This window comes from Watersipora subatra, chromosome 4, assembly GCF_963576615.1.
Source record: "Watersipora subatra chromosome 4, tzWatSuba1.1, whole genome shotgun sequence".
In the NCBI taxonomy this organism is placed as follows: Eukaryota; Metazoa; Bryozoa; class Gymnolaemata; order Cheilostomatida; family Watersiporidae; genus Watersipora; species Watersipora subatra.
Genome location: NC_088711.1, coordinates 19,831,392 through 19,845,244, shown reverse-complemented (window position 1 = coordinate 19,845,244; position 13,853 = coordinate 19,831,392). Strand labels below are relative to the sequence as shown.

General features: G+C 39.4%; 1 protein-coding gene and 31 non-coding genes across 32 annotated transcripts in view; all 32 read left to right on the top strand.

Moving 5' to 3' along the window:
* Positions 1 to 13,853, top strand: part of LOC137392976 (tubulin-specific chaperone cofactor E-like protein) — a 49,265-nt gene that overhangs the window by 23,650 nt on the left and 11,762 nt on the right. The window lies entirely within an intron of this gene.
* On the top strand, positions 352 to 424 carry Trnak-cuu (transfer RNA lysine (anticodon CUU)). Its single transcript has one exon. It is a non-coding gene; the product is annotated as a tRNA-Lys (tRNA).
* Trnak-cuu (transfer RNA lysine (anticodon CUU)) lies at positions 793 to 865 on the top strand. The gene has a single exon. It is a non-coding gene; the product is annotated as a tRNA-Lys (tRNA).
* Trnak-cuu (transfer RNA lysine (anticodon CUU)) lies at positions 1,229 to 1,301 on the top strand. The gene has a single exon. It is a non-coding gene; the product is annotated as a tRNA-Lys (tRNA).
* Trnak-cuu (transfer RNA lysine (anticodon CUU)) lies at positions 1,669 to 1,741 on the top strand. Its single transcript has one exon. It is a non-coding gene; the product is annotated as a tRNA-Lys (tRNA).
* On the top strand, positions 2,111 to 2,183 carry Trnak-cuu (transfer RNA lysine (anticodon CUU)). Its single transcript has one exon. It is a non-coding gene; the product is annotated as a tRNA-Lys (tRNA).
* On the top strand, positions 2,546 to 2,618 carry Trnak-cuu (transfer RNA lysine (anticodon CUU)). The gene has a single exon. It is a non-coding gene; the product is annotated as a tRNA-Lys (tRNA).
* Trnak-cuu (transfer RNA lysine (anticodon CUU)) lies at positions 2,982 to 3,054 on the top strand. Its single transcript has one exon. It is a non-coding gene; the product is annotated as a tRNA-Lys (tRNA).
* On the top strand, positions 3,421 to 3,493 carry Trnak-cuu (transfer RNA lysine (anticodon CUU)). The gene has a single exon. It is a non-coding gene; the product is annotated as a tRNA-Lys (tRNA).
* Trnak-cuu (transfer RNA lysine (anticodon CUU)) lies at positions 3,863 to 3,935 on the top strand. The gene has a single exon. It is a non-coding gene; the product is annotated as a tRNA-Lys (tRNA).
* Trnak-cuu (transfer RNA lysine (anticodon CUU)) lies at positions 4,298 to 4,370 on the top strand. The gene has a single exon. It is a non-coding gene; the product is annotated as a tRNA-Lys (tRNA).
* Positions 4,734 to 4,806, top strand: Trnak-cuu (transfer RNA lysine (anticodon CUU)). The gene has a single exon. It is a non-coding gene; the product is annotated as a tRNA-Lys (tRNA).
* Trnak-cuu (transfer RNA lysine (anticodon CUU)) lies at positions 5,173 to 5,245 on the top strand. The gene has a single exon. It is a non-coding gene; the product is annotated as a tRNA-Lys (tRNA).
* Positions 5,615 to 5,687, top strand: Trnak-cuu (transfer RNA lysine (anticodon CUU)). Its single transcript has one exon. It is a non-coding gene; the product is annotated as a tRNA-Lys (tRNA).
* Trnak-cuu (transfer RNA lysine (anticodon CUU)) lies at positions 6,050 to 6,122 on the top strand. The gene has a single exon. It is a non-coding gene; the product is annotated as a tRNA-Lys (tRNA).
* Trnak-cuu (transfer RNA lysine (anticodon CUU)) lies at positions 6,486 to 6,558 on the top strand. The gene has a single exon. It is a non-coding gene; the product is annotated as a tRNA-Lys (tRNA).
* Positions 6,925 to 6,997, top strand: Trnak-cuu (transfer RNA lysine (anticodon CUU)). Its single transcript has one exon. It is a non-coding gene; the product is annotated as a tRNA-Lys (tRNA).
* Trnak-cuu (transfer RNA lysine (anticodon CUU)) lies at positions 7,305 to 7,377 on the top strand. Its single transcript has one exon. It is a non-coding gene; the product is annotated as a tRNA-Lys (tRNA).
* Trnak-cuu (transfer RNA lysine (anticodon CUU)) lies at positions 7,745 to 7,817 on the top strand. The gene has a single exon. It is a non-coding gene; the product is annotated as a tRNA-Lys (tRNA).
* On the top strand, positions 8,184 to 8,256 carry Trnak-cuu (transfer RNA lysine (anticodon CUU)). The gene has a single exon. It is a non-coding gene; the product is annotated as a tRNA-Lys (tRNA).
* On the top strand, positions 8,623 to 8,695 carry Trnak-cuu (transfer RNA lysine (anticodon CUU)). Its single transcript has one exon. It is a non-coding gene; the product is annotated as a tRNA-Lys (tRNA).
* Positions 9,065 to 9,137, top strand: Trnak-cuu (transfer RNA lysine (anticodon CUU)). Its single transcript has one exon. It is a non-coding gene; the product is annotated as a tRNA-Lys (tRNA).
* Positions 9,501 to 9,573, top strand: Trnak-cuu (transfer RNA lysine (anticodon CUU)). Its single transcript has one exon. It is a non-coding gene; the product is annotated as a tRNA-Lys (tRNA).
* Trnak-cuu (transfer RNA lysine (anticodon CUU)) lies at positions 9,940 to 10,012 on the top strand. The gene has a single exon. It is a non-coding gene; the product is annotated as a tRNA-Lys (tRNA).
* On the top strand, positions 10,375 to 10,447 carry Trnak-cuu (transfer RNA lysine (anticodon CUU)). Its single transcript has one exon. It is a non-coding gene; the product is annotated as a tRNA-Lys (tRNA).
* Trnak-cuu (transfer RNA lysine (anticodon CUU)) lies at positions 10,815 to 10,887 on the top strand. The gene has a single exon. It is a non-coding gene; the product is annotated as a tRNA-Lys (tRNA).
* On the top strand, positions 11,255 to 11,327 carry Trnak-cuu (transfer RNA lysine (anticodon CUU)). The gene has a single exon. It is a non-coding gene; the product is annotated as a tRNA-Lys (tRNA).
* Trnak-cuu (transfer RNA lysine (anticodon CUU)) lies at positions 11,693 to 11,765 on the top strand. The gene has a single exon. It is a non-coding gene; the product is annotated as a tRNA-Lys (tRNA).
* Positions 12,133 to 12,205, top strand: Trnak-cuu (transfer RNA lysine (anticodon CUU)). The gene has a single exon. It is a non-coding gene; the product is annotated as a tRNA-Lys (tRNA).
* Trnak-cuu (transfer RNA lysine (anticodon CUU)) lies at positions 12,572 to 12,644 on the top strand. The gene has a single exon. It is a non-coding gene; the product is annotated as a tRNA-Lys (tRNA).
* Trnak-cuu (transfer RNA lysine (anticodon CUU)) lies at positions 13,011 to 13,083 on the top strand. The gene has a single exon. It is a non-coding gene; the product is annotated as a tRNA-Lys (tRNA).
* Positions 13,450 to 13,522, top strand: Trnak-cuu (transfer RNA lysine (anticodon CUU)). The gene has a single exon. It is a non-coding gene; the product is annotated as a tRNA-Lys (tRNA).

The window sequence follows — 13,853 nt, the reverse complement described above, 5'->3', positions numbered from 1 at the left end:
TTTCGGTTTTTGAAAGCAGTAGCTTCCAAATGTTATTGATAGTGCTGATTTGAACCCTTCTTATCCCCGTTATACTTTTGGATCAATTTTGGATTGTTTACGAACCAAAAATTAAGTTTCGATGTCAATAAAATGATGTATGACTAGATTCTCTATCTTACTGGTTCACACGATACTTGTTTTTGTACTTTTCTTACAAATTTTTGTATAGTATATTCATTGTTGGTGAATGTGGATTTTGGTGGTTGGTTTTATGTCGCAATTTTCAAAATTGTTTGGTCCAATGTATGTTTCCAAGTAACATTTGTTTTATCCCAATGATGAGTGTAACGCAAAAGTATTGCTACATCAGCCCGGGTGGCTCAGTCGGTAGAGCATGGGACTCTTAATCCCAGGGTCGTGGGTTCGAGCCCCACCTCGGGCGTTGTTTTCACATTTTTTCTTCGGTTTTTGAAGGCAGTAGCTTCGAAATGTTAATGCTAATGCTGATTTGAACCCTTCTTATCCCGGTTATACTTTGGATCGATTTCGGATTGTTTACGAACAAAAAATCAAGTTTCGATGCCAATGAACTGATGTATGACTAGATTCTCTATCTTACTGGTTCACACGATACTTGTTCTTTGTATTTTTCTTACAATTTCTTGTATAGCGCATTCATTGTTGGTGAATGTGGCTTTTGGTGGTTGGTTTCATGTTGCGATTTTCAAGATTGTTTAGCGCGACGTATGCGTCCAAGTAGCATTTGTTTTATCCCAATGATGAGTGTAACACAAAAGCCATGGTACATCAGCCCGGGTGGCTCAGTCGGTAGAGCATGGGTCTCTTAATCCCCGAGTCGTGGGTTCGAGCCCCACCTCGGGCGTTGTTTTCACATTTTTTTTTCGGTTTTTGAAAGCAGTAGCTTCGAAATGTTATTGATAGTGCTGATTTGAACCCTTCTTACCCCACTATACTTTAGGATCAACTTCGGATTGTTTACGAACAGAAAATCTAGTTTTGATGCCAATGAAATGTATGACTAGATTCTCTATCTTACTGGTTCACACGATACTTGTTTTTGTATTTTTCTTACAATTTCTTGTATGGTACATTCATTGTTGGAGAATGTGGATTTTGGTCGTTGGTTTTATGTTGCGATTTTCAGATGGTATGGTTCAACGTATGCTTCCAAGTAACATTTGTTTTATCCCAATGATGAGTGTAACGCAAAAGTATTGCTACATCAGCCCGGGTGGCTCAGTCGGTAGAGCATGGGACACTTAATCCCAGGGTCGTGGGTTCGAGCCCCACCTCGGGCGTTGTTTTCACATTTTTTCTTCGGTTTTTGAAAGCAATAGCTTCCAAATGTTAATGATAGTGCTGATTTGAACCCTTCTTACCCCACTATACTTTTGGATCAATTTCGGATTGTTTACGAACCAAAAATTAAGTTTCAATGCCAATAAAATGATGTATGACTAGATTCTCTCTCTTACTGGTTCACACGATACTTGTTTTTGTAACTTTCTTACAATTTCTTGTATAGCGCATTCGTTGTTGGTGAATTTGGCCTTCAGTGGTTGGTTTTATGTTGCGATTTTCAAGATTGTATGGTTCAACGTATGCTTCCAAGTAACATTTGTTTTATCCCAATGATGAGTGTAACGCAAAAGTATTGCTACATCAGCCCGGGTGGCTCAGTCGGTAGAGCATGGGACTCTTAATCCCAGGGTCGTGGGTTCGAGCCCCACCTCGGGCGTTGTTTTCACATTTTTTCTTCGGTTTTTGAAAGCAGTAGCTTCGAAATGTTAATGCTAATGCTGATTTGAACCCTTCTTATCCCGGTTATACTTTGGATCGATTTCGGATTGTTTACGAACAAAAAAATCAAGTTTCGATGCCAATGAACTGATGTATGACTAGATTCTCTATCTTACTGGTTCACACGATACTTGTTCTTTGTATTTTTCTTACAATTTCTTGTATAGCGCATTCATTGTTGGTGAATGTGGCTTTTGGTGGTTGGTTTCATGTTGCGATTTTCAAGATTGTTTAGCGCGACGTATGCTTCCAAGTAGCATTTGTTTTATCCCAATGATTAGTGTAACGCAAAAGTATTGCTACATCAGCCCGGGTGGCTCAGTCGGTAGAGCATGGGACTCTTAATCCCAGGGTCGAGGGTTCGAACCCCACCTCGTGCGTTGTGGTGATGTTTTTTTTGGTTTTTAAAAGCAGTAGCTTCCAAATGTTAATGAAAGTGCTGATTTGAACCCTTCATCTTCCGGTTATACTTTGGATCGATTTCGGATTGTTTACAAACAAGGAATCGGGTTTTGATGCCAATGAAATGTATGGCTAGATTCTCTATCTTACTGGTTCACACGATACTTGTTTTTGTTTTTTTGTTACAAATTTTTGTATAGTGCATTCATTGTTGGTGAATGTCGATTTTGTTGGTTGGTTTTATGTTGCGATTTTCAAGATTGTTTGGTCTAATGTATGCTTCCAAGTAACATTTGTTTTATCCCAATGATGAGTGTAACGCAAAAGTGCTGGTACATCAGCCCGGGTGGCTCAGTCGGTAGAGCATGGGACTCTTAATTCCAGGGTCGAGGGTTCGAACCCCACCTCGTGCGTTGTGGTGATGTTTTTTTTGGTTTTTAAAAGCAGTAGCTTCCAAATGTTAATGAAAGTGCTGATTTGAACCCTTCATCTTCCGGTTATACTTTGGATCGATTTCGGATTGTTTAAAAACAAGGAATCGGGTTTTGATGCCAATGAAATGTATGACTAGATTCTCTATCTTACTGGTTCACACGATACTTGTTCTTTGTATTTTTCTTACAATTTCTTGTATAGCGCATTCATTGTTGGTGAATGTAGCTTTTGGTGGTTGGTTTCATGTTGCGATTTTCAAGATTGTTTAGTGCAACGTATGCTTCCAAGTAACATTTGTTTTATCCCAATGATGAGTGTAACGCAAAAGTACTGGTACATCAGCCCGGGTGGCTCAGTCGGTAGAGCATGGGACTCTTAATCCCAGGGTCGTGGGTTCGAGCCCCACCTCGGGCGTGGTTTCACATTTTTTCTTCGGTTTTTGAAAGCAGTAGCTTCGAAATGTTAATGCTAGTGCTGATTTGAACCGTTCTTATCCCGGTTATACTTTGGATCAATTTCGGATTGTTTACGAACCAAAAATTAAGTTTCGATGCCAATAAAATGATGTATGACTAGATTCTCTATCTTACTGGTTCACACGATACTTGTTTTTGTTTTTTTGTTACAAATTTTTGTATAGTGCATTCATTGTTGGTGAATGTGGATTTTGTTGGTTGGTTTTATGTTGCGATTTTCAAGATTGTTTGGTCTAATGTATGCTTCCAAGTAACATTTGTTTTATCCCAATGATGAGTGTAACACAAAAGTATTGCTACATCAGCCCGGGTGGCTCAGTCGGTAGAGCATGGGACTCTTAATCCCAGGGTCGTGGGTTCGAGCCCCACCTCGGGCGTTGTTTTCACATTTTTTCTTCGGTTTTTGAAAGCAGTAGCTTCGAAATGTTAATGCTAATGCTGATTTGAACCCTTCTTATCCCGGTTATACTTTGGATCGATTTCGGATTGTTTACGAACAAAAAAATCAAGTTTCGATGCCAATGAACTGATGTATGACTAGATTCTCTATCTTACTGGTTCACACGATACTTGTTCTTTGTATTTTTCTTACAATTTCTTGTATAGCGCATTCATTGTTGGTGAATGTGGCTTTTGGTGGTTGGTTTCATGTTGCGATTTTCAAGATTGTTTAGCGCGACGTATGCTTCCAAGTAGCATTTGTTTTATCCCAATGATTAGTGTAACGCAAAAGTATTGCTACATCAGCCCGGGTGGCTCAGTCGGTAGAGCATGGGACTCTTAATCCCAGGGTCGAGGGTTCGAACCCCACCTCGTGCGTTGTGGTGATGTTTTTTTTGGTTTTTAAAAGCAGTAGCTTCCAAATGTTAATGAAAGTGCTGATTTGAACCCTTCATCTTCCGGTTATACTTTGGATCGATTTCGGATTGTTTACAAACAAGGAATCGGGTTTTGATGCCAATGAAATGTATGGCTAGATTCTCTATCTTACTGGTTCACACGATACTTGTTTTTGTTTTTTTGTTACAAATTTTTGTATAGTGCATTCATTGTTGGTGAATGTCGATTTTGTTGGTTGGTTTTATGTTGCGATTTTCAAGATTGTTTGGTCTAATGTATGCTTCCAAGTAACATTTGTTTTATCCCAATGATGAGTGTAACGCAAAAGTGCTGGTACATCAGCCCGGGTGGCTCAGTCGGTAGAGCATGGGACTCTTAATTCCAGGGTCGAGGGTTCGAACCCCACCTCGTGCGTTGTGGTGATGTTTTTTTTGGTTTTTAAAAGCAGTAGCTTCCAAATGTTAATGAAAGTGCTGATTTGAACCCTTCATCTTCCGGTTATACTTTGGATCGATTTCGGATTGTTTAAAAACAAGGAATCGGGTTTTGATGCCAATGAAATGTATGACTAGATTCTCTATCTTACTGGTTCACACGATACTTGTTCTTTGTATTTTTCTTACAATTTCTTGTATAGCGCATTCATTGTTGGTGAATGTAGCTTTTGGTGGTTGGTTTCATGTTGCGATTTTCAAGATTGTTTAGTGCAACGTATGCTTCCAAGTAACATTTGTTTTATCCCAATGATGAGTGTAACGCAAAAGTACTGGTACATCAGCCCGGGTGGCTCAGTCGGTAGAGCATGGGACTCTTAATCCCAGGGTCGTGGGTTCGAGCCCCACCTCGGGCGTGGTTTCACATTTTTTCTTCGGTTTTTGAAAGCAGTAGCTTCGAAATGTTAATGCTAGTGCTGATTTGAACCGTTCTTATCCCGGTTATACTTTGGATCAATTTCGGATTGTTTACGAACCAAAAATTAAGTTTCGATGCCAATAAAATGATGTATGACTAGATTCTCTATCTTACTGGTTCACACGATACTTGTTTTTGTTTTTTTGTTACAAATTTTTGTATAGTGCATTCATTGTTGGTGAATGTGGATTTTGTTGGTTGGTTTTATGTTGCGATTTTCAAGATTGTTTGGTCTAATGTATGCTTCCAAGTAACATTTGTTTTATCCCAATGATGAGTGTAACACAAAAGTATTGCTACATCAGCCCGGGTGGCTCAGTCGGTAGAGCATGGGACTCTTAATCCCAGGGTCGTGGGTTCGAGCCCCACCTCGGGCGTTGTTTTCACATTTTTTCTTCGGTTTTTGAAAGCAGTAGCTTCGAAATGTTAATGCTAATGCTGATTTGAACCCTTCTTATCCCGGTTATACTTTGGATCGATTTCGGATTGTTTACGAACAAAAAAATCAAGTTTCGATGCCAATGAACTGATGTATGACTAGATTCTCTATCTTACTGGTTCACACGATACTTGTTCTTTGTATTTTTCTTACAATTTCTTGTATAGCGCATTCATTGTTGGTGAATGTGGCTTTTGGTGGTTGGTTTCATGTTGCGATTTTCAAGATTGTTTAGCGCGACGTATGCTTCCAAGTAGCATTTGTTTTATCCCAATGATTAGTGTAACGCAAAAGTATTGCTACATCAGCCCGGGTGGCTCAGTCGGTAGAGCATGGGACTCTTAATCCCAGGGTCGAGGGTTCGAACCCCACCTCGTGCGTTGTGGTGATGTTTTTTTTGGTTTTTAAAAGCAGTAGCTTCCAAATGTTAATGAAAGTGCTGATTTGAACCCTTCATCTTCCGGTTATACTTTGGATCGATTTCGGATTGTTTACAAACAAGGAATCGGGTTTTGATGCCAATGAAATGTATGGCTAGATTCTCTATCTTACTGGTTCACACGATACTTGTTTTTGTTTTTTTGTTACAAATTTTTGTATAGTGCATTCATTGTTGGTGAATGTCGATTTTGTTGGTTGGTTTTATGTTGCGATTTTCAAGATTGTTTGGTCTAATGTATGCTTCCAAGTAACATTTGTTTTATCCCAATGATGAGTGTAACGCAAAAGTGCTGGTACATCAGCCCGGGTGGCTCAGTCGGTAGAGCATGGGACTCTTAATTCCAGGGTCGAGGGTTCGAACCCCACCTCGTGCGTTGTGGTGATGTTTTTTTTGGTTTTTAAAAGCAGTAGCTTCCAAATGTTAATGAAAGTGCTGATTTGAACCCTTCATCTTCCGGTTATACTTTGGATCGATTTCGGATTGTTTAAAAACAAGGAATCGGGTTTTGATGCCAATGAAATGTATGACTAGATTCTCTATCTTACTGGTTCACACGATACTTGTTCTTTGTATTTTTCTTACAATTTCTTGTATAGCGCATTCATTGTTGGTGAATGTAGCTTTTGGTGGTTGGTTTCATGTTGCGATTTTCAAGATTGTTTAGTGCAACGTATGCTTCCAAGTAACATTTGTTTTATCCCAATGATGAGTGTAACGCAAAAGTACTGGTACATCAGCCCGGGTGGCTCAGTCGGTAGAGCATGGGACTCTTAATCCCAGGGTCGTGGGTTCGAGCCCCACCTCGGGCGTGGTTTCACATTTTTTCTTCGGTTTTTGAAAGCAGTAGCTTCGAAATGTTAATGCTAGTGCTGATTTGAACCGTTCTTATCCCGGTTATACTTTGGATCAATTTCGGATTGTTTACGAACCAAAAATTAAGTTTCGATGCCAATAAAATGATGTATGACTAGATTCTCTATCTTACTGGTTCACACGATACTTGTTTTTGTTTTTTTGTTACAAATTTTTGTATAGTGCATTCATTGTTGGTGAATGTGGATTTTGTTGGTTGGTTTTATGTTGCGATTTTCAAGATTGTTTGGTCTAATGTATGCTTCCAAGTAACATTTGTTTTATCCCAATGATGAGTGTAACACAAAAGTATTGCTACATCAGCCCGGGTGGTTTAGTCGGTAAAGCATGGGACTCTTAATTCCAGGGTCGTGGGTTCGAGCCCCACCTCGGGCGTTGTGATAACGTTTTTTTTGGTTTTTAAAAGCAGTAGCTTCCAAATGTTAATGATAATGCTGATTTGAACCCTTCATATCCCGGTTATACTTTGGATCGATTTCGGATTGTTTACAAACAAGGAATCGGGTTTTGATGCCAATGAAATGTATGGCTAGATTCTCTATCTTACTGGTTCACACGATACTTGTTTTTGTAACTTTCTTATTATGTTGCGATTTTCAAGATTGTTTGGTCCAACGTATGCTTCCAAGTAACATTTGTTTTATCCCAATGATGAGTGTAACGCAAAAGTACTGGTACATCAGCTCGGGTGGCTCAGTCGGTAGAGCATGGGACTCTTAATCCCAGGGTCGTGGGTTCGAGCCCCACCTCGGGCATTGTTTTCACATGTTTTCTTTGGTTTTTGAAAGCAGTAGGTTCGAAATGTTAATGCTAGTGCTGATTTGAACCCTTCTTATCCCGGTTATATTTTGGATCAATTTCGGATTGTTTACGAACAAAAAATTAAGTTTCGATGCCAATAAAATGGTGTATGACTAGATTTTCTATCTTACTGGTTCACACGATACTTGTTTTTGTATTTTTCAAACAATTTTTTGTATAACACATTCATTGTTGGCGAATGCAGCTTTTGGTGGTTGGTTTTATGTTGCGATTTTCAAGATTGTATGGTTCAACGTATGCTTCCAAGTAACATTTGTTTTATCCCAATAATGATTGTAACACAAAAGTACTGGTACATCAGCCCGGGTGGCTCAGCCGGTAGACCATGGGATTCTTAATCCCAGGGTCGTGGGTTTGAGCCCCACCTCGGGCGTTGTTTTCATATGTTTTCTTTGGTTTTTGAAAGCAGTAGCTTCCAAATGTTAATGATAGTGCTGATTTGAACCTTCTTATCCCGGTTATACTTTGGATCAATTTCGGATTGTTTTCGAACCGAAGAATAAGTTTCGATGCCAATAAAATGTTGTATGACTAGATTCTCTATCTTACTGGTTCACACGATACTTGTTTTTGTATTTTTCTTACAAATTTTTGTATAGTGCATTCATTGTTGGTGAATGTCGATTTTGTTGGTTGGTTTTATGTTGCGATTTTCAAGATTGTTTGGTCTAATGTATGCTTCCAAGTAACATTTGTTTTATCCCAATGATGAGTGTAACGCAAAAGTGCTGGTACATCAGCCCGGGTGGCTCAGTCGGTAGAGCATGGGACTCTTAATTCCAGGGTCGAGGGTTCGAACCCCACCTCGTGCGTTGTGGTGATGTTTTTTTTGGTTTTTAAAAGCAGTAGCTTCCAAATGTTAATGATAGTGCTGATTTGAACCCTTCTTACCCCCGTTATACTTTTGGATCAATTTCGGATTGTTTACGAACCAAAAATTAAGTTTCAATGCCAATAAAATGATGTATGACTAGATTCTCTATCTTACTGGTTCACACGATACTTGTTTTTGTAACTTTCTTACAATTTCTTGTATAGCGCATTCGTTGTTGGTGAATTTGGCCTTCAGTGGTTGGTATTATGTTGCGATTTTCAAGATTGTATGGTTCAACGTATGCTTCCAAGTAACATTTGTGTTATCCCAATGATGAGTGTAACGCAAAAGTATTGCTACATCAGCCCGGGTGGCTCAGTCGGTAGAGCATGGGACTCTTAATCCCAGGGTCGTGGGTTCGAGCCCCACCTCGGACGTTGTTTTCACATTTTTTCTTCGGTTTTTGAAAGCAGTAGCTTCGAAATGTTAATGCTAATGCTGATTTGAACCCTTCTTATCCCGGTTATACTTTGGATCGATTTCGGATTGTTTACGAACAAAAAAATCAAGTTTCTATGCCAATGAACTGATGTATGACTAGATTCTCTATCTTACTGGTTCACACGATACTTGTTCTTTGTATTTTTCTTACAATTTCTTGTATAGCGCATTCATTGTTGGTGAATGTGGCTTTTGGTGGTTGGTTTCATGTTGCGATTTTCAAGATTGTTTAGCGCGACGTATGCTTCCAAGTAGCATTTGTTTTATCCCAATGATGAGTGTAACGCAAAAGTATTGCTACATCAGCCCGGGTGGCTCAGTCGGTAGAGCATGGGACTCTTAATCCCAGGGTCGAGGGTTCGAACCCCACCTCGTGCGTTGTGGTGATGTTTTTTTTGGTTTTTAAAAGCAGTAGCTTCCAAATGTTAATGAAAGTGCTGATTTGAACCCTTCATCTTCCGGTTATACTTTGGATCGATTTCGGATTGTTTAAAAACAAGGAATCGGGTTTTGATGCCAATGAAATGTATGGCTAGATTCTCTATCTTACTGGTTCACACGATACTTGTTCTTTGTATTTTTCTTACAATTTCTTGTATAGCGCATTCATTGTTGGTGAATGTAGCTTTTGGTGGTTGGTTTCATGTTGCGATTTTCAAGATTGTTTAGTGCAACGTATGCTTCCAAGTAACATTTGTTTTATCCCAATGATGAGTGTAACGCAAAAGTACTGGTACATCAGCCCGGGTGGCTCAGTCGGTAGAGCATGGGACTCTTAATCCCAGGGTCGTGGGTTCGAGCCCCACCTCGGGCGTGGTTTCACATTTTTTCTTCGGTTTTTGAAAGCAGTAGCTTCGAAATGTTAATGCTAGTGCTGATTTGAACCGTTCTTATCCCGGTTATACTTTGGATCAATTTCGGATTGTTTACGAACCAAAAATTAAGTTTCGATGCCAATAAAATGATGTATGACTAGATTCTCTATCTTACTGGTTCACACGATACTTGTTTTTGTTTTTTTGTTACAAATTTTTGTATAGTGCATTCATTGTTGGTGAATGTGGATTTTGTTGGTTGGTTTTATGTTGCGATTTTCAAGATTGTTTGGTCTAATGTATGCTTCCAAGTAACATTTGTTTTATCCCAATGATGAGTGTAACACAAAAGTATTGCTACATCAGCCCGGGTGGTTTAGTCGGTAAAGCATGGGACTCTTAATTCCAGGGTCGTGGGTTCGAGCCCCACCTCGGGCGTTGTGATAACGTTTTTTTTGGTTTTTAAAAGCAGTAGCTTCCAAATGTTAATGATAATGCTGATTTGAACCCTTCATATCCCGGTTATACTTTGGATCGATTTCGGATTGTTTACAAACAAGGAATCGGGTTTTGATGCCAATGAAATGTATGGCTAGATTCTCTATCTTACTGGTTCACACGATACTTGTTTTTGTAACTTTCTTACAATTTCTTGTATGGCGCATTCGTTGTTGGTGAATTTGGCCTTCAGTTGTTGGTTTTATGTTGCGATTTTCAAGATTGTATGGTTCAACGTTCGCTTCCAAGTAACATTTGTTTTATCCCAATGATGAGTGTAATGCAAAAGTATTGCTACATCAGCCCGGGTGGCTCAGTTGGTAGAGCATGGGACTCTTAATTCCAGGGTCGTGGGTTCGAGCCCCACCTCGGGCGTTGTTTTCACATGTTTTCTTTGGTTTTTGAAAGCAGTAGGTTCGAAATGTTAATGCTAGTGCTGATTTGAACCCTTCTTATCCCGGTTATACTTTGGATCAATTTCGGATTGTTTACGAACAAAAAATTAAGTTTCGATGCCCATAAAATGGTGTATGACTAGATTTTCTATCTTACTGGTTCACACGATACTTGTTTTTGTATTTTTCGAACAATTTTTTGTATAACACATTCGTTGTTGGCGAATGCAGCTTTTGGTGGTTGGTTTTATGTTGCGATTTTCAAGATTGTATGGTTCAACGTATGCTTCCAAGTAACATTTGTGTTATCCCGATGATGAGTGTAACACAAAAGTCATGGTACATCAGCTCGGGTGGCTCAGTCGGTAGAGCATGGGACGCTTAATCCCAGGGTCGTGGGTTCGAGCCCCACCTCGGGCGTGCATTCGAATTTTTTGTTAGGCTTTTGAAAGCAGTAGCTTCGATATGGTAATGCTAGTGCTGATTCGAACCCTTCTTATCCCGGTTATACTTTGGATCAGTTTCGGATTGTTTACGAACCAAAGATCAAGTTTCGATGCCAATGAACTGATGTATGACTAGATTCTCTATCTTACTGGTTCACACGACACTTGTTCTTTGTATTTTTCTTACAATTTCTTGTATAGCGCATTCATTGTTGGTGAATGTCGATTTTGCTCGTGCTTTTTATGTTGCGATTTTCAAGATTGTTTGGTCCAACGTATGCTTCCAAGTAACATTTGTGTTATCCCAATGATGAGTGTAACACAAAAGTCGTGGTACATCAGCCCGGGTGGCTCAGTCGGTAGAGCATGGGACTCTTAATCCCAGGGTCGTGGGTTCGAGCCCCACCTCGGGCGTTGTTTTCTCTTTTTTTTGGTTTTTGAAAGCAGTAAGTTCGAAATGTTAATGATAGTGCTTATTTGAACCCTTCTTACCCCGGTTGTACTTTTAGATCAATTTTGGATTGTTTACAAACCAAAAATTAAGTTTTGATGCCAATGAAACGATGTATGACTAGATTCTCTATCTTACTGGTTCACACGATACTTGTTTTTGTATTTTTCTTACAAATTCTTCTATAGTACATTCATTGTTGGTGAATGTCGATTTTGCTCGTGCTTTTTATGTTGCGATTTTCAAGATTGTTTGGTCCAACGTATGCTGCCAAGTAACATTTGTGTTATCCCAATGATGAGTGTAACACAAAAGTCGTGGTACATCAGCCCGGGTGGCTCAGTCGGTAGAGCATGGGACTCTTAATCCCAGGGTCGTGGGTTCGAGCCCCACCTCGGGCGTTGTTTTCACATGTTTTCTTTGGTTTTTGAAAGCAGTAGGTTCGAAATGTTAATGCTAGTGCTGATTTGAACCCTTCTTATCCCGGTTATATTTTGGATCAATTTCGGATTGTTTACGAACAAAAAATTAAGTTTCGATGCCAATAAAATGGTGTATGACTAGATTTTCTATCTTACTGGTTCACACGATACTTGTTTTTGTATTTTTCAAACAATTTTTTGTATAACACATTCATTGTTGGCGAATGCAGCTTTTGGTGGTTGGTTTTATGTTGCGATTTTCAAGATTGTATGGTTCAACGTATGCTTCCAAGTAACATTTGTTTTATCCCAATGATGATTGTAACACAAAAGTACTGGTACATTAGCCCGGGTGGCTCAGCCGGTAGACCATGGGATTCTTAATCCCAGGGTCGTGGGTTTGAGCCCCACCTCGGGCGTTGTTTTCATATGTTTTCTTTGGTTTTTGAAAGCAGTAGCTTCCAAATGTTAATGATAGTGCTGATTTGAACCTTCTTATCCCGGTTATACTTTGGATCAATTTCGGATTGTTTTCGAACCGAAGAATAAGTTTCGATGCCAATAAAATGTTGTATGACTAGATTCTCTATCTTACTGGTTCACACGATACTTGTTTTTGTATTTTTCTTACAAATTTTTGTATAGTGCATTCATTGTTGGTGAATGTCGATTTTGTTGGTTGGTTTTATGTTGCGATTTTCAAGATTGTTTGGTCTAATGTATGCTTCCAAGTAACATTTGTTTTATCCCAATGATGAGTGTAACGCAAAAGTGCTGGTACATCAGCCCGGGTGGCTCAGTCGGTAGAGCATGGGACTCTTAATTCCAGGGTTGAGGGTTCGAACCCCACCTCGTGCGTTGTGGTGATGTTTTTTTTGGTTTTTAAAAGCAGTAGCTTCCAAATGTTAATGATAGTGCTGATTTGAACCCTTCTTACCCCCGTTATACTTTTGGATCAATTTCGGATTGTTTACGAACCAAAAATTAAGTTTCAATGCCAATAAAATGATGTATGACTAGATTCTCTATCTTACTGGTTCACACGTTACTTGTTTTTGTAACTTTCTTACAATTTCTTGTATAGCGCATTCGTTGTTGGTGAATTTGGCCTTCAGTGGTTGGTATTATGTTGCGATTTTCAAGATTGTATGGTTCAACGTATGCTTCCAAGTAACATTTGTGTTATCCCGATGATGAGTGTAACACAAAAGTCATGGTACATCAGCCCGGGTGGCTCAGTCGGTAGAGCATGGGACTCTTAATCCCAGGGTCGTGGGTTCGAGCCCCACCTCGGGCGTGCATTCGAATTTTTTGTTAGGCTTTTGAAAGCAGTAGCTTCGATATGGTAATGCTAGTGCTGATTCGAACCCTTCTTATCCCGGTTATACTTTGGATCAGTTTCGGATTGTTTACGAACCAAAGATCAAGTTTCGATGCCAATGAACTGATGTATGACTAGATTCTCTATCTTACTGGTTCACACGATACTTGTTTTTGTATTGTTCGTACAATTTTTTGTATAGCACATTCATTGTTGGCGAATGCAGCTTTTGGTGGTTGGTTTTATGTTGCGATTTTCAAGATTGTTTGGTCCAACATATGCTTCCAAGTAACATTTGTTTTATCCCAATGATGAGTGTAACGCAAAAGTACTGGTACATCAGCTCGGGTGGCTCAGTCGGTAGAGCATGGGACTCTTAATTCCAGGTTCGAGGGTTTGAGCCCCACCTCGTGCGTTGTGATGATGTTTTTTTTGGTTTTTAAAAGCAGTAGCTTCCAAATGTTAATGATAATGCTGATTTGAACCCTTCATATCCCGGTTATACTTTGGATCGATTTCGGATTGTTTACAAACAAGGAATCGGGTTTTGATGCCAATGAAATGTATGGCTAGATTCTCTATCTTACTGGTTCACACGATACTTGTTTTTGTAACTTTCTTACAATTTCTTGTATGGCGCATTCGTTGTTGGTGAATTTGGCCTTCAGTTGTTGGTTTTATGTTGCGATTTTCAAGATTGTATGGTTCAACGTTCGCTTCCAAGTAACATTTGTTTTATCCCAATG